Source organism: Panthera uncia, chromosome B4 (assembly GCF_023721935.1).
Source record: "Panthera uncia isolate 11264 chromosome B4, Puncia_PCG_1.0, whole genome shotgun sequence".
Lineage (NCBI taxonomy): Eukaryota > Metazoa > Chordata > Mammalia > Carnivora > Felidae > Panthera > Panthera uncia.
This window is the reverse complement of record NC_064809.1, coordinates 69,265,612-69,287,178: the sequence shown is the minus strand read 5'-3', so window position 1 is coordinate 69,287,178 and position 21,567 is coordinate 69,265,612. Positions and strand designations below refer to the sequence as shown.

At 37.4% G+C, this 21,567-nt stretch overlaps 1 long non-coding RNA gene across 1 annotated transcript; it reads right to left on the bottom strand.

Annotated features, from left to right (window-relative positions):
* Window positions 1-470: 470 nt before the first annotated feature.
* Window positions 471-10,692, bottom strand: LOC125918989 (uncharacterized). Its single transcript, XR_007456655.1, has 2 exons — window positions 10,608-10,692; window positions 471-606 (listed from the first exon to the last, which is right to left on the bottom strand). It is a non-coding gene; the product is annotated as an uncharacterized LOC125918989 (long non-coding RNA).
* Between the last annotated feature and the right edge of the window lie 10,875 nt (window positions 10,693-21,567).

Genomic DNA, 21,567 nt, shown 5'->3' with positions numbered 1-21,567 from the left:
CTTAAAGACTCTGGTTTATCTTATGACTTTCAAAAGATGGAAAAATATCATTCTTTTTAACCTTTGAAGATGTCAAGTTTCTAAAACAAATTGATCTTAGGAAAAATAAAGTGCTTCTTTTCTCAAATTATACTATCTGGCAAAATGACCATGCATTCATTAGGATAGAACACAATACTCTGAATGCACAATCATTAAATATGATAGTGACAAAAATGAAAGAATTGGGCTTTGTTTCATTTTGTGGAAGAAAAAGTTAAGACATCAGAATGACGGTATTTGAGTACATAAAGGAGTCATTGAGGTAGAATTAAACACTCTTGGTGGTAGGAAGATTAGAAAGGACAGGGTTCCTGTTCCAGGAGGTCAGATAACTAGATAACCATGGCTAGGCATATAAATGGCCCAGGCTGGGTTGACCTGCCAGATAAAGAACATTGCTTGCATTGAAAAATCTCCAAGAAAAAGAGCCACTGGTAGAAACTTTATTTTTAAGTGCAGTTATATCAGACATTTTTACATTTTCTCTAACATCCAAGCTCTCCAGAAGCCCACATCTCAGGCTATTAACGTTCCCTTATCACAACTTCTTCATCTTGTCTTTATCTAAAAAAGAATGAGCCAACGTCAATGGATTATAGTTTTAAAATATTAGAATAATCATAAATGAGACTAAATGCAGATTACTAATGCAACACAAGGAAATTATTCTAATAAAATTTTCTGCTGCACTGATATTTCCACTTAAGAAAACTGGGATGACTCATTCTGAGGTCTTTTTGGCTAATTTGTATTTTTCTCTATTCTCTATTCAATAATTCTGTCTTGTACTCAATTGACCTCATGTCCTCAACATTCAATTTCTTTGAAAAGGTCTTATTAAAACACCAGCAAAAGCAGTAATTAGTAATGCTCAGTGACCTTTTCCCATCCAGCACTAGAGAAACCAGATTTTCTTTTTCATAATTTCATGGTATCCACTTTCCTTGACTTGTAGCCAAAAAAAAAAAAAAAAAAATACAATACATATTCTGAAAAGTACCTGCCAAGTGGCACCAAGAGAGGTCTTATAAATATTTTATTCGTATTCTAAATGTAACTGGAGTCTACAAAATCAAGTAAATTTCAGGAGACTTTAAAACTGGCAAGAATAAAGTTACTAATGTCACAGTTTTAAAATTCCATCAATACCTCATGAGTTTTCCAGAAAAGATCAAGCAGAAAATAAAGATTTTTCAATCCTTTGGTCTGCAACTTAGTAGAAATAATTTATTTGTACCATTTATTTTTCTATTTAAAGGTACCTCTATGCATTTGTCTTTGCTAAGCTACTGTTGGGTTTTAATCATTTATCCAGTTTTTCACAATAATGTTGAAACCTTATTTCCCAATGTCCAAGCTAGTATTTTTTAGTTAATGTCATTTGAGTAATTAGTGATTTATTCTCTAATTTGCCAATTTAATGCAAGTGTTAAATAGCACTAAATCTAGGACTGGCTCCTCTGGGTCACCATATATCCCTCTAACTTCTGAAACATTGATAATCACCTTTGGGTGATACTACTGTGATCTGTCTGATTCCAATACCCTCCTACCCCCATGTCTTCTCTCTCCACAGTGGGAGCCACTTAATCTCTCCTGGGTATCCAGTCTTATCTCGGGCTTTGGACCAATAGCATCCTCATGAGAAGGGAACTTTAGCTCAATATGGAGCACTAGATAGCAAGTCAACCTTGTTCTTGGTCCAACTCTGATAACTGACTCTTTGGCAAAGTTTAACAACTAGGCTTCTGCCTTGTTCCTGAAACCAAGTTTAAGTTGATCCTCTAGATGTAGTTAACTGGGTCCCTTGCTCACTTCTCTCTGTGCCTGGGTCTCTGTCCTGATGAAACCATTACATCTGCTCTCTGTACACCCCAAAGTACCTTCCTGAATGGATTTCTCTCCCAGTATCCAGAGTTATGTCCTGGTCCCACATCCTATCTCATCCTCAACCTCCTCCACTCAAGGGCATATCTAGTTCCAATTCCCAAACTAGATTCAAAAAATTACAGGGTATCTATATAATAGGAAACCATATAGTCTTCACAAATGATGCTATCTTTTATTATTTAACAAAATGGGAAGCATCCAGAAACAAAACTTCATTGAGGTTAGTCAAGAGTGATGGAATAGCAGGCGATTCTAATTTTCTTTTTCATACCTTTCTTTCTACCACTATCTCTGTCTCCATCTCTATCTCTTTTTTTCATCTAGTTCTATGCTTTCAAAATGTTCTAGACTAAGCATGCATTGCTTTTTAAATAACCTTAAAAAAAGAATTAGAATGTAAAATAATTTTAAAGCATGTGGGTACCCTCAAGTATAATAAAGGATCTGATTGATTTCTCTTTTAATGTCTTAATTAATCAACAGAGATGATTTCTCAAGAGAGATGCTTAATGCCGCAATTTCTTAATCTACCTCTGCATGGTGCCTGCCCCTATCCTGAGAACGCTGCCCCAGCAGATCTCTAAGCTGGATCTTAAGAAAAAAACAAGCAGGTAAACAAACAAACACACCAAAAACAATGTATCTAATTATCCTAGTCAAATGCAATATGCTGTAGCAATCTCCTGCTGTCTAATCCCACCAGAAGATTTTTATTATAGTTAGAAGAATCAGACATTTTGAGAATAGGTTGGGAAAACCATAGGTGGACTCCAAATTTCAAAATAAAAATTCATCTTCAATTTGTACCCAATCAGTTCAACAAGAAAGGATTAGTATAAACGCTTACTGAATGCCTACCAAGTTTGACCAACTTTATATTAATACGCATATGAGGATGAAATAAGTGTTTATGAACCCCGTAACAAACCTCTTCAGAGATAAGAGCAGTTTGTACAAGGTCACATATCTACATAATGGCAAATCCAGTTCTGACTACCTCTGAAGCTCATTTTCTTTTTAAAACACTCTTAGGCCTAAGGATTCTGCTAATTCAAGATAGGACAAGTAAAGAGAATGCATGTAAAGTAACCTGCACAGTGCTGGGCATTGAGCAAGTGGTCAATAAATAGTAGTTCTTTTTACAGCTACTGAAAGTTAGTGGTTTTGATACATTCTCACTTCAAAAAGAATTAAATGTGGGGCAAATACACCTAAAATGAATTTTAAACATCTTCTGCTCATTGAATTAGCATATTAGGAAAATACAAATACTACTTTCCACATGATTCCAGTATGCTGAATTCATGATGCAGTAAATTCCCATTCATTCAGAATGATCAAGAAATAAGGCTGCTTAGCATTGCTACTTTAAAATGCCTATGTGGACTACCAATGTTTTATATTGCACACAATAAAATCCCTAACATACACTGAAAATAAGTTTATCTTTTTGATAGTCTAGAAGACAGGTCAGAATCTTTCACAAATTATGATCATAAATTTCCACTATGGTCTAGATTAAGGGCCCATCAGTAAAGATATTCAGTAAACTGTGCTCTAGATAACCCAACTTTTACTTCATGCCTTACAAAGCTCATTGCTATTGGATGACATCAGTTAGCCAAGGGAACTATTTTAGATTTCCTAATTAAACATATTTAAGACCAGACTTCAGGCAGTATGAGTCTAAACAAAATAACATAATCATCAGCTGCTCTCATGTGGTTGAATTAGAACTTGTATACAGTTCTCAACAGTCTGAAAAATTCTTGTGTAAGGACAGGGATTTCATTCCTAACATCTTTTTTGATCTTGACACAATGCTTGGTTATCTGCATATCACATATATTTGAAAGATATCCACTGGCCGATAGCGTCCCATGCCAAGCGGAAGCTGACTGCTGTCTTTTTTGGCTGGAGAAAGAATCTGGACATTCTGAAATCAGTCAGATAGATTACTTTTCTAACTACTTTTAAGGCCACTTTCATCTTAAAGCCAATCCTAACTTTCTGCAGATCTTGTCAGACTCTGGTTCTATTGCAAATGCTAAAAATCAGTTCAGGAGTTGTATTTCAAGAAAAGTGTTATGTAAAAGATGCAGTCTGTTAGAGTACAACTAACCACTGTGCTGGACACCATGAGGCAAGTCATCCAACACCAACAGCACATGGTGCTCCAGCCCACAAAAACTATTTAGGGGATACTATGTTAGGTCAACAAGATCAGCTCACTCCTAGGACTCTGGAGTCACTATTTTCCTGTATCCTAGGTATCTAAAGTGGATTACAGATGAGATGAAAATAGTTCCCCATCCCACAGCCAGATCTAAGCCAGGTCTAGAAATGTGGGGTTCATGTAGGGTCTATTATCATTAATTGTTACTCATGTAGGAGGCGCCTGGGTGGCTTAGTTGGTTAGGCGTCCAACTTCGGCTCAGGTCATGTTCTAACAGTTCGTGATTCGAGCCCTGCGTCGGGCTCTGTGCTGACAGTGTGGAGCCTGGAGCCTGCTTTTGATTCTGTGTCTCCCTCTCTCTGGCCCTCCCCCACCAACGTTCTGTCTCACTCTCTCTCTTAAAAATAAATTAACATTAAAAAAATTAATTATTACTCAGGTAGAATCTATTCTTAATCAAAATATATCATGAAAGTCTAGCTTGATATTAAATTACCCAGAAGAGTATTAAAAAATTACAGCTACAGGGGCACCTGGGTGGCTCAGTCAGTTGAGTGTTCAGGTCTTGATTTCAGCTCAGGTCATAATCTCAATGTCATGAGATCTAGCCCCATGTCAGACTCTGTGCTGAGCTTGGAACCTGTTTGGAATTCTCTCTCTCTCTCTCTCTCTCTCTCTCTCTCTCTCTCAATAAATAAGTAAATAAACATTTTAAAAAATTACAGCTACAGTATTAAAAGAAAAATAACACCATTAAAAGAAAATTTAAAAGTCGTGAGAACTCAGATTCATAGGGTTCAGAGTGAGGAAGTACTTCAAATATTATCCAGTAACTATATTAACTCATCTGGAGGGAAAAATAAAGAATTCTGTTTTGACTTCTTAAGTTTCAGATACCAATTAAGCAAATAGTAGAATTGAGGAGAAAATGTGTGTGTGTGTGTGTGTGTGTATGTGTGTGCATGTGTAGTATATTTAATAGTTGCCTTCATAGAGATGATAGCTGATAACATGAGAATAGACAAGAACAAGAGAGAAAGTGTGGACAAAGGAAACAAAGGTACGAGTAAAACCTCAGGAAATGCCCATATTTAGTAGGCTAAAAAGAAAGGCAAACACACAAGGAGTTGTCAAGTAAGTAGGGAATTGGAATAATCAGTGCCTTAAAAGCTAACAAAAGCAAACGTTCTACAATGCAGTTCTTCGCAGTAGTTTAAAAATTCAGTGAGAGGTAGAGGCAGATACGGACTGAGAAAAGATTGAATCTGGCAATGTTTCAGTCAAAGCGTTTTAAGTTACAAAGAAATAGTCAAGTGAAGGAGGATTTATTTAATAATCTGAAAGGCAATCTCATGAAGAAAGGAACTAATGTGAAGTTCAGACTCACAGGACGCTGAACTGAGAAACAATTAGGACCAAAAAAGCCACCATCTCAGAGTCTATATGATGAATCTCATCTCCAAGTTTTCTCTTGAGTAGCTTCCTCTCCTTGTACACAGACCAATATGGTTGCCTGACTCAAAAAGAAACTACAGGACAAAACAAAAAACCCACCACAAACTGAAACTTCCCTGTCTTAGTACAAATTCATTCAAGAATCTGACAAGTTGATCAGCTGTGCTTGAGCTAATGAGTTGACAAGCCATGGGTCATGTATACATTCCAAGTCTAATCAGTAGGAGTAAGTCATATAATATAATCATGGCCACCAATGTCTTCAGTAGAGGCTACAGATTGAGGTAGAATTCCAGAAGGGTGTATAAGAAGGGTGGAGTGAAAGAAAGAAAGAAAGAAAGAAAGAAAGAAAGAAAGAAAGAAAGAGAAAGAAAGAAAGAAAGAAAGAAAGAAAGAAAGAAAGAAGTTTGTTTCAAGCAACCTAGAAGTGTCTGTTATAATTTAATCAGCATTTCAAAACGTGGAGGTGCCTACACCATACTAGATACTATAAACTGAACCTAAATTTTTTTTCCTAAATGTCAGCAGAGTAGGAGACTAAAAGAAGTTGAGGACAACTGTATAATTACTAACTGTGAACAATATGAAAACTACCATATAAAAGTGATAAGATGACCAGAGGAAATAAAAATGAATTCATAGAGGAAGGGACATTTTTGATGGCCTCTGAAAATGAACAGGATTTCAAAAAGAGATGGGAAAAAAAGAGGGACAGGAATAAAGCCTTATCTAGACGACACTGCCTCTGCTGCTAGGCTGAGAGTCCCTTGAGGGTAAGAAATATTCTCCACTCACCTTTGTATCTCTAGTGCCTAGTACAGTATTAGCCACGAAGCAGCACTTCAATCAATATTAATATTTTAACATTAAATATTAAAGCATAAATAAATAAGGGGAAATATCAGCAAAATTATGAGAAAGTTTGGGAGCTGGTCATAAGACAAGTCTATCTAGTACTTGAAGAGTAGTAAGATGTATAAATGGAAAAAGGCATAAAAGCAGTAAGAGGTATTATGGGCCATATTCTGAAGGCCACTGATCATAAACTAAGCATTAGACCTCAACATGGTGTAGGCAGTATTACTGCCTTGGAAATAAAGAGACTAAATTATAGGTCCAGATCTGCCAAAAGCCCCCTCGACTATTCCTCATCTGTAATACAACGCTGGAAAATTCCCTCCACACATCTTGGACAACTGCTGTGAGAACCAAATTTTAAAATGTATGTTAAAGATGGTGTTATTTATTTTTGTACCCCCCACAGTATATGCGTCACAAAACTTTGTCCAGTAAATGTTTAATGACTTTCATTTCTCTGTAAACTGTGAAAATATTCGCATGTAAGAAATGTTTAATCCCTACAATGAATCAATCTATTGAATTTAGTAGATATTCAATAATTATCAATTACACTGAGTTATTTTTTCAACTTGGCATGTGTTTCCTACAAATATTGCCATGTAAATTCTATTCAAGAGACAGACATTAAAAATCTATGATATATAAGACAACCGATTAGAAACTAGGGCTATGAAGACAAACCAGCCACCATTCCCTCCCTCAAAGAACTTTCCCTCCCTCAAAGATCTAATAAGGGATATGAGACATCTATATAAATACATATAATACAAAGGAACACTGTGAAAATAGAAATTTGAGTAAAGTGTTCGGGTGTGATAGCTATTTCCAAGATGGCTGCCATTAATTCCTTTCCTCCTTGTATGCCCACGTCATTCTTTTGGCAAGGAACAAAGCCTTTTCCCTCACTTCCTTGAATCTTGGCTGGCCTGTGAATTCAGTGACCAATAGAGTAGAGTGAAAGTGACAGTGTGCCAGTTCCAGATCTAACCTATAAGAGAACTTGCAGCCTCCATCTTGTTCTCTGAGAGGCCTCAGCCTTCATATTAGCGGTTGTCAGGCTGTGAGAAACCAAAGCCCTGAAGGACAAGATACCAGGTGGAGATGGAAAAAGGCCTAGAAGCACTGAGGTGCCAAACTTGTGAGGGAAGAAGTCATCTCAGAAACGGATCCTTCAGTCTCAGCTACCCTCGCTGATGACGTATAAGGTGAACAGTGTGGTTGAGCCCTTCCTGAATTTCTGACCGACAAAATCATAAGCAAAGTAAAATTGGTATTTTAAGCCAAAAAGTTTGGGTTATATTTTTAGGTAGCAATAGAGAAGTGAAATATAGGAGGCCACAAAAGAGAAATTAATTCCAGAGTAGAAAATAAGAAAATAGGGAAGAATTCATGGAAAGGGAGCTTTGAAAAATAGGTAACATTTGGATGCAAAATAATAGCTAAAGGGGATTTTAACTTTTCATACGGAGACACAAGCATTACACAAATTACGGAGATGAGAAAATCTATCATATTTAAGTAATGGCTAAAGAGTTAGGCTGACTTATTTTTTTCTTTTTTTTTTTATTTTTTTTTAGGCTGACTTAAATATGACATATATAAGAGAAAATTTTGAGAAATTTTTAGTGGGAATAAGGTGTGTTCAAGATCAAAAATGTGTCAAAGGTCAGAGTAAGGTATCAGAACTACATACTGCAGATCATTGAGCGATTAGACTCTGAAGCAGTTAAAGTGTCATAATATCTTCTCATCTCTCCCTGGCTCCCACCTTAGTTCAGGCCTCCATGATGTTAAGACTTCTAGAATAGCACTGAATTTGCCTCTGACCTTCCACTCCTGCCCTCTTACCCTTCTGCCCTAGTTTCTGACACAGCAACTACTATGATCATCTTAAATATAAATTGGGTTATGTCACTCCCCGCTCAAAATGCTTGGAGAAATTTCTATCATATTTAGAATGAAATTCAAACTCCTACCATGGCCTCTGAGACAGCCCACATAATCTGGTTTCTGCCTATTTCTCTACACTCTTCTTATATTCTCTACCTTCCACATTCCACCCCATCTATATTAATCTTCTCGCTGGTTCTGAAATATACCTCATTTCACGTCCACACCTTTCGCTTGCTGTTGCCTTTGCCTGGATGCTCTTTTTAGTCTCTACTAAAATCTCATCTCTTCAGCTAGGCCTTCCCATCTAATAAAGTGTTCACCCCATCCCATTGCTCTTTATCTCATCAAACTGCTTTATTTTCTTTCATAGCCATGATTACCATGTAACATTTTTAAAACTATCTCCCTTTCTAGAACAAAAGCAACATAAGACAGAGATTTTATCTATTTTATTCACCACTGTATCTCTAGTACTCTCTAGTACACAGTGCCCAATGCATTGTAGATGTTCAATAAATACTTCATGAATGAATATCAGAGCTATACTTCAGGAGAAGTGCACAAAAAAACAAAATGAAACAAAACAAAACAAAACAATTTATTGTAGCAGGCCTGAATGCCTATCCTTAGAAAGGCCTGTTTGCAAAGCCAGCCCTGGGCTGGCATGTGGGAAGTTAGACTTTGGAAGGGTTCCCACCATTCTATAACTAAGAAGGCTATCTCACGGTAGCTAAACTTTTTGTATACACAGTATGGCCTATGTTAAACACCTGCTTTCCCTCTGGGAATCTGGAATTTGGATATGTGCCAAGCAGAGGATGCCTATGTAACCATCCCCCAATAAAAACTCTGGTCACTGAGTCTCTAGTGTGCTGCCTTGGTTGGCAACATCTTACACATATTGTCACAACTCCTCGCTAGAAGAATTGTGTCCTATTGTGCCTTCACACTGGGAAAAAAATTCTGGAAGGCTGTGCCTGCTTTCCCCAAGATTTTGCCCCATGTGCCTTTTCCCTTTATTCACTTTGCTTTGTATACTTTCAATATAATCATGTACGTTGAGTACTTATATATGCTGAAGTCTGTGACGACTCCTGGTGAATCCTCGAACCTGGGGTTGGTCTTGGGGACCTCCCAACACAAGAAATATTTGACCAATAGCTTACAAGGTGGATTTATTTTTTTTTTAATTTTTTTTTTTTAACGTTTATTTATTTTTGAGACAGAGCAAGACAGAGCATGAACGGGGGAGGGGCAGAGAGAGAGGGAGACACAGAATCGGAAGCAGGCTCCAGGCTCTGAGCCATCAGCCCAGAGCCCGACGCGGGGCTCGAGCTCATGGACCGTGAGATCGTGACCTGAGCTGAAGTCGGACGCTTAACCGACTGAGCCACCCAGGCGCCCCTACAAGGTGGATTTAAAGATTGAAGTCATTACTGACAAAGAGACCAGGTAGGAAAGAACTGCAATGTCCCAGACTGGCATACGATGGTAGCCGTGGAAGCAAAGGAAGATGATTATGTGAGTATATTTTCCCAAGGGAAACTTTCACAAACTTTTAAGGTAAGCCACTGGATTACAAGAGGTTAAAGAATGAAGGGGAATTAAGGAAGGGGAGACACGAACTGTGGACTACTCTTAAATAATGGAGGGAAAAAATAAGAGAGCATGGTGGTTTTCAGGTAGTCTGATAATAAGAAAATTATATTTGAATAAGCAGTTATGAGTATACTTTTAAAAAATCATGTAGAGGGGCGCCTGGGTGGCTCAGTTGGTTAAGCGTCCGACTTCAGCTCGGGTCACGATCTCGCGGTCCGCGAGTTTGAGCCCCGCGTCGGGCTCTGGGCTGATGGCTCAGAGCCTGGAGCCTGCTTCCGATTCTGTGTCTCCCTCTCTCTCTGCCCCTCCCCGTTCATGCTCTGTCTCTCTCTGTCTCGAAAATAATAAACGTTAAAAAAAAAAAAATTAAAAAAAAAATCATGTAGAAAGCTTAAAGGTTCAAGAGGCACTTGCCAAAGAAAACACTAGGAGATGGGCTTAAGAACAAAAATAAGATTAAGAATATAAATGCAAATTATTCTGTAAACTCAGTGAGGGCAGGGACATTTGTGCGTCTCATTCACTAGCCTATTCCAAGCACCTAGAAGAGTACCTAACATGGTATACACTCAACAAATACTCAACAAATGGTATGGAAAGAAGGAAGATCATATAAAAAAAAAAAAAAAAACAGACAAATCTTAAAGTATGGAAGACAAAATGGAAAGATGACAGAATGATTATCTCATACCTCTCAGTAAAGTAAGAAGGTATTAGATGTGGAAGAGAACGGTCCTTGAAAACAACAGGCAATGTTCATGATCATCTCTCTGAGGAAATCCTTAAGGAATCAACAAAAGAGTAACAAAAATAAAGCACTGTCTTCTCACCCAGATCTCCTCTTTAGATTAAAAAAAAAATTAAAATACCTTTTAAATACATATTAACATGATGCCTAATTGAACTGAATTGAATCAATGCCTTCTTTAATAGCATTCATAAGAAAATAACCGTCAGGGGAGCCTGGGTGGTTCAACCAGTTGAGCGTCTGACTCTTGGTTTCGGCTCAGGTCGTGATCTCACGGTTAATGGGTTCGAGTCCCACATTGGGCTCTGAGCTTACAGCATGGAGCCTGCTTGGAATTCCCTCTCTCCCTTTCTCTCTGCCCCTCCCTGGCTTGCATGCACGCTGTCTCCCTCTCCTTGCCTCAAAAAATAAATATATAAACATAATTTAAAAAAAGAAAATAACTCTTAGATAAATTTCTTATCTCTAGGCCTAAAATCTGATGAAAAAGAAAAAGAAAGACACTACTTTTACCTTAAACCCATCTAAAATGGCAGTACGTACGTACATAAAAATTTCTCTCTATAAGAGAAAAGGAGTTTGTCACTACGTTAGGTGAGATTTATTCACAGATTGTCAATAGTGATGTTAGAGTCCAGACCAAAGTGTGGAAACAGTCAACTTTGTGTAAAAGCGGCAGAGAGAATTGTTAGCACTTGGAAGAAATACACCAAAACTTAAGCTTCAGTTTATTTTGTAACTGCTTTGAAAACAGAACACTGAAAATTAATCTATATTCCTACATTAAATGTTACTCTCCTCCTTTTTCTGAATTACATATCACACAAGGTGTCATGGATGCTGGGCTACATATCCCAGATCCTCCCCCTCACGACAGGTGGACTTATTTCCCAAGCTGCTGGGAAGGTTTTTAGCTGACAGCTTTTCAGCTCCTTCCAAGATTCATCCTTTTCTAAAGAGAGCTGCCTTCCCCAACCTCATGCTCCCTTCCTCAACGGCCATAGTCCAATGGTCGCTTGGGAGGTGAAAGATTTACCTGTTGTTCCAAGATTGAAATGTAAATGAATCTATGTATTGCTATCTTCACAATTTCAGAAAAGTAATTATAGCATACCCCCTGAAAGTTGTTTACTAAGAAAATGAAAGGAGAAAAGGCATAAATCCTGCTTTGAAACAAAACCATTCCAGTGCCACAACTAACTACATGAGCTTGGGCAACTTAAATTCTTCCATCCTTGGTTTCTTCATTATTACAGAAAACATAATAGTACTGATCTTATTAAGTTCGTATAATAATAAACTAAGATTATGTACAAAAAAATACACGGTAAGAGCTCAGCAAATATCACTTCCCTTCTATTTATTATCAATGGAACATGAGTTTAGAGATACTTTCCTGTAGTAGCCATTCATGTGTACTGATGACATAAACTCCTAATAATGTATAGCTTGCATTTATAAAACACTTGTTGGGCTAATGGATGACATATCTGATCAATAAGGTATGAGAAAGTATTATTCATACTATATAGAGTCTCATACATAATAGTAACTTAGCACTTATTGAGCATTTACAACATGCCAGGTAAAATTATTATATTTCATTTAATCCTCAAAACTATGAGGTAAGTACTATGTCCCCTTTGCAGATATGAAGCTGGTGATGCTCAGAGAAAGTAAGTAAATTGTTCAAGATTACACATTTATCTTTTTAAGTATGCTTTTTTAATTTGTTTTCATGTTTATTTATTTATGTTGAGAGAGAGAGGGCCCATGCACAAGCTGCAGAGGGGCAGAGAGAGAGGGAGAGAGAAAGAATCCCAAACAGACTCCACAGTCTTAGCGCACAGCCTGACATGGGGCTTGAACCCACAAACTGTGAGATCATGACCTGAGCCAAAACCAGGAGTCAGACACGTAACTGACTGAGCCACCCAGGCCCCAAGGTTACACATCTATTAAGTGGCAGAACCAATATTTGAACTTGATTTTTCTATTTTTTTAATGTTTATTTATTTTTTGAGAGAGAGAGAGAGCAAGGGAGACAGAGAATGAGCAAGGAGGGGCGGAAAGAGACAGAATCCAAAACAGACTCTAGGCTCTGAGCTGTCAGCATAGGGCCCAACCTGGGGCTCGAACCCACAAGCCATGAGATCATGACCTGAGCCAAAGTCGGATGCTTAACCGACTGAGCCACCCAGGCGCCCCTGAACTTGACTTTTCTGCTAGATCCAGGTGCTTGTATTATTCTATAGGATCTCTTTTGCTTTACTCTACTTCCACAGAGTGGCTCCAAATACAGGCTATCTCTGAAATACCAGCTATACAAAGACACATGGGGCCATCTTAGAGACATAGGCTGCAATGTAGAGCAGAGGGAAGGTACCCGTAACACCTGATATGACCTTTGCTGCAAAAGAAACAAATGGTTTCACCTCCAGGAATACAATCTAATCTTTAATTCCATACCCACTTTGCTTCCATACCTAGTCTATGGAACTGTCTTCTCATCACTGCTGTTTTTGAGTAGATAGGTCTTTTCCTGGGTGTTGGAGCTACCACAGTCCTCAATCTGATCCCTGGTGAGTGTAACTTCTGCTGCCCCTTCCTGCCCTCCAGGCCTTGCAGTGAGAAGCAGCACATCAGAGCTGGTGGAGTCAGAGTGTTTGTCTCTCCTACAGAAGGGGCCCCTGTTCTGAGATTCTAAGATCCCACATTTGCACTGGCTGAAAGGCATGGCCACAAAACAGATGAAACCCAAAGAGGACTCCGGTTGCACCTTTTTAAGGAACATATTTGGTTTAGTTTCTTGTAAAATCCCCTACATTTCCCACCAAATTCTGCCCTCCCACTGTTTACTATTTCATGATACTATCATCACAACCTGCAAGAATTTGTTTTATATCGGTTTTGTGTACACTGCAGGAAATAGCAGGAAGAAAAGTATATTCTTTGTGCTCAGCCTGCATTAATCATTGCCCTCTCTAAGGAACAGCTATTTACAAAACATGAAATAACCTTTTCTCCTAGGAATCTCCATTAAGTAATGGATTCTAGCTTTGTCTCAAGAAGCAGCGCTGATTCCTGCTTTGGGAGAGAGTAACAACAGATGCAGCCATTCAACCCCTCAATGAAAATAGGTGAGGCCCTTAAATCTCTATTAAGATCAAACGAACAGTAGGGAGGGAAGTCGTATCCTGTTCTCTTTGAAGCTCATGTGTTGACAACAAGCCTACCTGGGTGTGGGGCACCTTGATCTCAGACAATGTGCTTACAGAGCCAGGCTTGACTAGGACAAATACACACAAAGCTGAATTGTTCACACCAAAAGAGGCCATGTGGCCACCCCGCTCTCAAGTGACCATGTTTGCTGCTAAGCCATGAGGTGTTTTTTTGGCACACTGCCTTACTTTCATAAATGGGGTGGGATAGGAAAACTAAAACAACAGGAGTGGAGCAAGAACATAGGAGATGGCCAAGATGGTTGTTTGGAAGATTCCACTTGAGTGGATACATCCCTACAAAAACATGGTCCTCTCTCCAGGAGGACACTGGGTCAAGATCTCTCAGCATCTCAGCAACAGAAACCTTTACTGGAGGCCATGAAACTAGCATAGATTTCTGGAGATGCTAAAGAGAACTGAAAAAATCGTTACCATTAAAACTAATACTGTAAATTATAAAAAACGACTTTTTGGGAAAGTGGGTTTGAGTGGCTTTTTTAATCCAGTTCAGAATGTATTTATCTAACAAATCATAGTAATGCAATGGAATATTAAATAGTTATGTAAAAGTCCCCACAGAAACTCATGAAAGCTTTTTAACTAATAAGCAATAGGCTAGTCATGTTTTCATAAGTATGAAACAATTATTTTAGCTCTTTGCTGTCAATATGGGTACATTCTAGCTCCTTTTACTAATGGAGTAGGTCAATAGGTCAATCTTACCATGTTTCCTTCCTTAGGACAGATTTGGTTGGCTAGCTCCTTGGTTTCATGTGTTCTGCCCTGGCATCTATATTACGTTATGAAAACCAATCAGGATTGTTTTTCATATTATTGTTGGATTCCAAGGAAAGTAATATGTATAAAGCCATACAATTTTAGAAATGGGGTCTCCACACGAAAGGGAGATCCAACTAATCCATTCTCTTACAACTATTCTCAGAACTACTCTTTCTTAAGTCAGTCTGAAAAGGCAGTAAATGCTTTGGAGAATTTTGTTTAGCTGATTGGCTGCATACTGGCCTTAATTGTTTTGATGGACTTGATTAATGAAATTCTAAATCACGAGAAGTGTATTCTGTTCTCAGTATTAAGAGCTCAGTGATTTGGCAGTTATTTTTGGCAGACTTTGAAATGAAATATAGTGGTAAAGAGGTATGATTTGAATACTTAATCCTTGTATGTATATATAATACATCAAGAAGAAACAAAAATAACAAAAAATACATGAACAAGGTTCTTTAGACAATGTTTCCCTTTTTAAAACGCTTGTCTCCAGAATAACTAAAACAATTCTTGAGAAAATGTAATATGACTGTTGATATACCTCTTCTTCCTCATGTATCTAATGAAGCTTATTTGTATGGATTAAATAATTTAAATACACTCAACTTTTACATAGAAAAAAGGGCAAAATATGAAAACCTACTTCTTTTTATAATGAAACACAAAAACCTCAGAAATTTGAGGGAAAAAAATAATACAAAGACCTGAATGAGGCCTTTCTATTTTTTAAAAAGCACACCAAATCAAAATGTTCTTACTGCACTGTCTCATACTCTGGTAATGAAAACACATGCTACGGAGAAGTGAACATCTTTACTGTTAGTTTTAGTTTTCTTCTCCAAATGTCTGACATAAACAATTTGCCTATTCCGCGATCTTAAAATTTCCAGCTGATCATTGCATAAACTGCTATATTCAGTACATTCCACAAGACGGTGCTCTATCCCTAAGAAGAAGAGCTTTCGTTATACACACAGCTAAGCTACCTGTTTATTCTCCCCGGCCCAAAGTGAATTCAAGATCGCCTTTTCATAAAGGAAACCTCTAAGAGATGAGCGAGCTCTTAAAGTAATTCTAACACAATGTCTGATGTGAGACAACAAAAACGTATGCTTCCATAAAGCGCAAACCTTTTTCAACTGCTCTCAAAATCAGGGGTAAGGTAACTTGATAAACTGAAGCATAATGAGAGCCTCATGTGCAATTTCAAATGTTCCCGTAATCACACTAAAAAGTTAAAGAAAAGGTGAAATGGATTTTAATAATATATCTTACTTAATCAATATATCCAAAATCTTTCCAGATGCGATCAATATAAAAATGATTAACAAAACATTAAATTAGTGAAATACTTGACATATTTTCTTTGTATTCATTCTGGTGTACATTTTACACTTCCTATACATCTCAATCACACTGGCTTCATTTCAAGCGCTTAAGAGCCACATAGGGCTAATGGCTGCTGTATTGGACAATGCACGTCTAGAGAAATCTAACCTATTTCACTTGGCACTAAACTTAATTTCTGATTAAAAAACTAAACATTCAATGTACAAGCAAAACTGCAAGTAGGTTTTTTTCTCATGCTTACCACTGACTTAAAAGAATGCACAAATGTTCTCTTGCTATAAATCATATGAAAATCAGATGAAAATAATTGGCCTAAATTCTCTTCATGTCAATCATCTTTGAACTGACGAATTACCTATAGATATAAAATAAAATAAATCCTAGCCATATTTAATAATATCTTTTACTGACACAGCCAAGCAAAAAATACATAGGGAAGTGTAATTAGACCAAAAGTTGCAACTGTCACATACAAAAGATGGATGGTACATGTCACATGTATAATTTTTTTCAAAGTGCATTTAAAAAGTAGATTAAAAAAATAAAAGTAAAAAGTGGAATTAATATGGGGTGCCTGGGTGCTCAGTTGGTTAAGCATCTGATTCCTGGTTTGGGTTCGGGTCATGATCTCATGGTTCATGAGTTTGAGCCCCATGTCGGGCTCTGAGCAGACAGTGCAAAGCTGCTGAGGATTCTGTCTCCCCTCTCTCTCTGCTCCTACTCCCCTGGCATTCTCTCTTTCTCTCTCAAAAATAGAGAGAGAGAGAGAGAGAGGGTGACAGACTCGGCAAGCAGGGGAGGGGCAGAGAGAGAGGGAGACACAGACTCCAAAGCAGGCTCCAGGCTCTGAGCTGCCAGCACAGAGCCTGACACAGGGCCCGAACTCACAAACCATGAGATCAGAACCTGAGCCAATGTGGGACGCTTAACCAACTGAGCCATCCAGGTGCCCCTTAAAAAAAATTGTTTTAAGTGGATTTAATAAACATCTCATAATTATGGGTTTTAGAATTCTCTATTTAACCAATTCTGCTAGTTAGAACTTACAGAATCACAGATAGCAAAAGTATAAATGGCCTATCAGTCCTCTCTTCATAATATATTGTATTTCTACATGAAAAATGGGAACTTGATACAAAAGCATTCTTAACAAAAATGAAAAGGTTTGACTTCTCATTAAATGAAAAGGTCCTGAAAGGAGACTGACTGGGTTTTATTTTTCTTGTCTAGCAGGAGCACAAGTTTAAAAGACAACCTTGTTTCTTTTACAAGATGTGTTTACGAGAGCAGTGAAATACAATCACTTTGAGAACCTGCAGCACCAAGAGGTTACACGGCTCTGGCTTGGTGGAAAACGGGTGAAGAAAAAAAGCATTGTCCCTGGGTCTGCAGGCCAGTCTTCAGGGACCCCTGCACCCAGTTACACTCACTGGCACCACTAACTGAGATCAGTCAACATAACGTTTTCTTTGGGAATCGCACACCCAGAAGGAGCTGGCATTCATCTGTAATTCCTCATGTCTCCCAAGCTTCTGCAAAGCCTCACCTACTTAATTCTGAAATATAATTTTGAGATTGGACATGAGTAATTGACAGGCTGATATTTTTCTCTGCACAAGAAAAATAAAAAGGATACAAATTCAAGTTTGTGAGAAAATAAAAAAAAAGTCCTCTAACCATGTAACGTGGTTGGTTATATGTTATTCTTTTAAGTAACATTATATAGTTCCATTAGTTATGAAAAGTAATTTTAAAAAATGCAAAGAAGGAAAACACATGAAGAAAAAAAACAATGCCTTACAGTGTCATATACATTTATGATTTATAGGAAACTTCACATCCCCCTAACTGATCTTCAAAAAATTGTAGAATTGAAGGCAGGTATTATCACTGCATTTTATAAATGAGAAGACTAAGATTCAGACAGTCTCCTAGTAAAAAGCTGATGAAGTAAAGGGGGAAAAATGCTACTAGAAAAATATTACAGACACTCCAATGACTCAAAGGAGTCTTTAGTTTATATTTCTTACACATAAATCATTCTTCTGTCTTGATGGAAACAGATTTCCTTCCTAAGGGTCTATTACAGACTTCATGTATTTTTTTTCCAGCCAGCTGGAATCACTTTCCATCTTGCTCAAGTGAAGGGAGCCTCTTGGAAGCTTAGCAGCAGCTCTGTAGCAATGTGGCTCTGTGTACCAGCAGGCTCTCAATTATTCAAGATAACACAGAAAGGCCTGGGGATAGATTACCACAAATGCAGCAGAAACAAATTAACAGTTAGCTGAGTTACATAAACTTGAATAAATGAATATCTTCAACTGTGCATGCTGATAAAATATACACTGACGAAATAAATATGCAGATAGGAGTCAGGACTCTCACAGCAAGTGGGTACAATGATTTAGAATCCAAACTCTGTAGAGAAGCCACAGCCCATATCAGACCCCAAATGAGAAGGAGGTAGGAACTGCACCTCTCTGCACCTCTCTTAGCTATACACACTGATGCACTCACCTCACCAATAGCAAAACCATATTTATTTATACTTTGAGACCTGCACAAGGACAGCTGGTAAAAGCCTGCTTCAGAGTGATATGGCACTCCCACTGACCTCACCAATGGGAGCAAGGGAGTCATATACTGAAATATATGATCACCAATAACCATCATGCAAATTCGTCATTTACATTTCAAAATTCAATTTCATTGACATTAAATAAAATGTTTAAAAAAATCCTATAAAGTTTTAGAAAATATAAAATAGAATCTGCCTTATTCTTTAACACTTATTCTTGACATGTTGAAATTATAGTAAAGTTTCAATTCCGAGACTCTTACAGGAATAGAATAATTTCAGCAGATGCTTTGGATGACACTATACATGTATCTAAAGTATACCCCTTTTAAAATAATATTAACATTATAATGTTCAGACCCCTGATCTAATTATGTTTGACAAACTTACCTATAATTCACATTATGATTAGCATTTACAATTAGCATATATAACTTAATTCAAATATATTTTGTTTATTGGCTCATCAAGTATAAGCACAGATTCCCAGGAAGTATTTGCAATATTTTCAAAATACCATTTGTTCACATTTATAAAATGACCACCTATTATATTTAAGTTACTGTGTCATCATCTCTGTTCAGGGGCTTTCAACTATCAAGATCTTATCCACGACCAATAACAAATTTTACTTTTCTAAATAAAGTACAGTAGTTATTTTACTTTGGTTTCCTAAATTACGAAAATTTCTAATTTTAAAATGATTTTTGTCTAGTGTTACCAGGCCGTAAAATGCCTAAGACATACAAAGTTTTTCTCCCTTTTAATACTCCATGCTCTCCATTAGAAAGGCAAAATTTCAATCAAAATCTCTAGAAATCTAGTGAGCTACCAAGAGCACACATTTAGCTATACCCTGTTATTTCCACCCTATTTGATTCCACATTTTTAGCTACCAACAAAATTTGTTCCTTCCTTTCATCTATTGAAAATTATAGATTACTTCTGAAAACAATTTCCTAAATTGATACACTTTTGCCATTTCAACCTCTATTCCTTCTTCTGAAAAAGTGATGTTTGACACGATCCAGGCCAGGATATGAACTGACTACATTTTCAACAGCCTTTCTGAGAATGATTACCTCTGAGAACATCAATAACTGAAGAAATCCCTATAGTTTAGCTGTTACCTTGTGTAAAATAATATCCCAATTAAGTTAACTATAAAAGTCGTCCTGACTTCAAGGCACACTCTTCAAAGCCCTGAAATTCCTCTGGGAACTACAGGAACCTTTCTGGTTTAGAAAAACAGTTTGCAGAAAAGTTAGAGCAGTTTGTAAGGGTTATGGATTTTTTTTTCTTTAGTTTTATTATTAACTTTTTAATTCAAAAGTAAAACTTTAAAAAAAAAAAGTAAAACTTTTCCATTATAGCATGTGAAACGATACAAAGACATATTCATTCATATACAGTGCCTAAGATACAGTTTCAAAAATCTGAATATACCCTTTCAGAACTAGTTCTATGTTCAAACAAATAAAATACATATAAAACATATAGTGTGATTACATATGTGTATTTTTTTTGCTTTTTGGTTTTACATTACCATGCACATGACTCTGCAATTTGTACTTTTCAACAGTATCATGAACCTCAACATACTCAATATAGATATTTTTAGTGGTGACAAATATGTAACATGGATGAGCCACATTTATTCAATCTTTTTATTATTTTTGATCATTCACATTGATTTCAGCTATTTGCTGCTACGAGCCTATGATATCGTAATTTGTAATAAGACATATATGTGGTCTTTGTCCCTATTTCTGGCACATTGCTCTTACAACCTTTGGAATTTCTTACATATTGAGATTGTTAAAGTGTCTTTTGTTATGCTAATAAGGTAACTTTTGTATACCTCCTAAGAATGGGACCTGGCTACAAGGGAGCCAGCCAAAGTGATTAGAGATTGGAACTTTCAATCCCACTTCACTGGCCTCCCTCCCCCACCTCTGGGGAGGGGAGAGGGGCTGAAGGTTGAGTTCCATCACCCATGGCTACTGATTTAATCATTTGTGTCTGTGAAATGAAGCCTCCATAAAAATCTAAAAAGACTGGATTCAAAGAGCTTCCAGGTTGGGGAACACCATGCCTAGCTATGAATCTCTTCCTTCTGGCTATTCTTGAGTTGCATCCTTTTATCATACACCAGTAATCTAGTAAGTCAAATGTTTTCCAAAGTTCTGTGAGCTGCTCTAGCAAATTAATTGAACCGAAGGAGGGTATCATGGGAACCTCTGATTTATTGCCAATCAGTCAGAATTATAGGTAATAACTTGGGTTTGCAATTCGCATCTAAAGTGGGTGGGGGCAGGGGAAGTCTTGTAGGACTGAACCCTTAACCTGTGGAATCTAATGCTGCATTTGGGTAGACACTGTCAGAATTGAGCTGAATGGCAGGACACCCAGCTGGTGTCCAGAGAATAGCCCGTTGGTGTGTGGAAACCCTCCCACACACACACTGGAACTGGGTTTGGAACTCCAAGTAAAGCCCCATAAATATTTATATATATGTTTACATAAAATCAGTGTTATTTCTATAGGATAGATTCTCCCAATTAATGGGTCAAAGGCTGCTTTTTAAGAAATGAATATTTCTTCAAGTTGAAAATCAAAGTTCATAAAACAAATTGGCACTAAATAGCAAGTCCAAAATTTGCAAATCCTTTGGGGCACCTGGGTGGCTCAGTTGGTTGAGCATCCGACTTAGGCTAAAGTCATAATCTCACGCTTCATGAGTTTGAGCCCCACATCAGGCTCTGTGCTGACAGCTCAGAGCCTGGAGCCTGCTTCAGATTCTCTGTCTCCCTCTGTCTCTGTCCCTCTCCCCCTCGCTCTCTGTCTCTCTCTCTCTCTCTCAAATATGAATAAATGCTAAATTTTTTTTTAATTTGCATATCCTTTAACTCAGAAATCCCAATTCTAGGAATTTTTCCTAACAAAATAATGGAGCAAACATAGA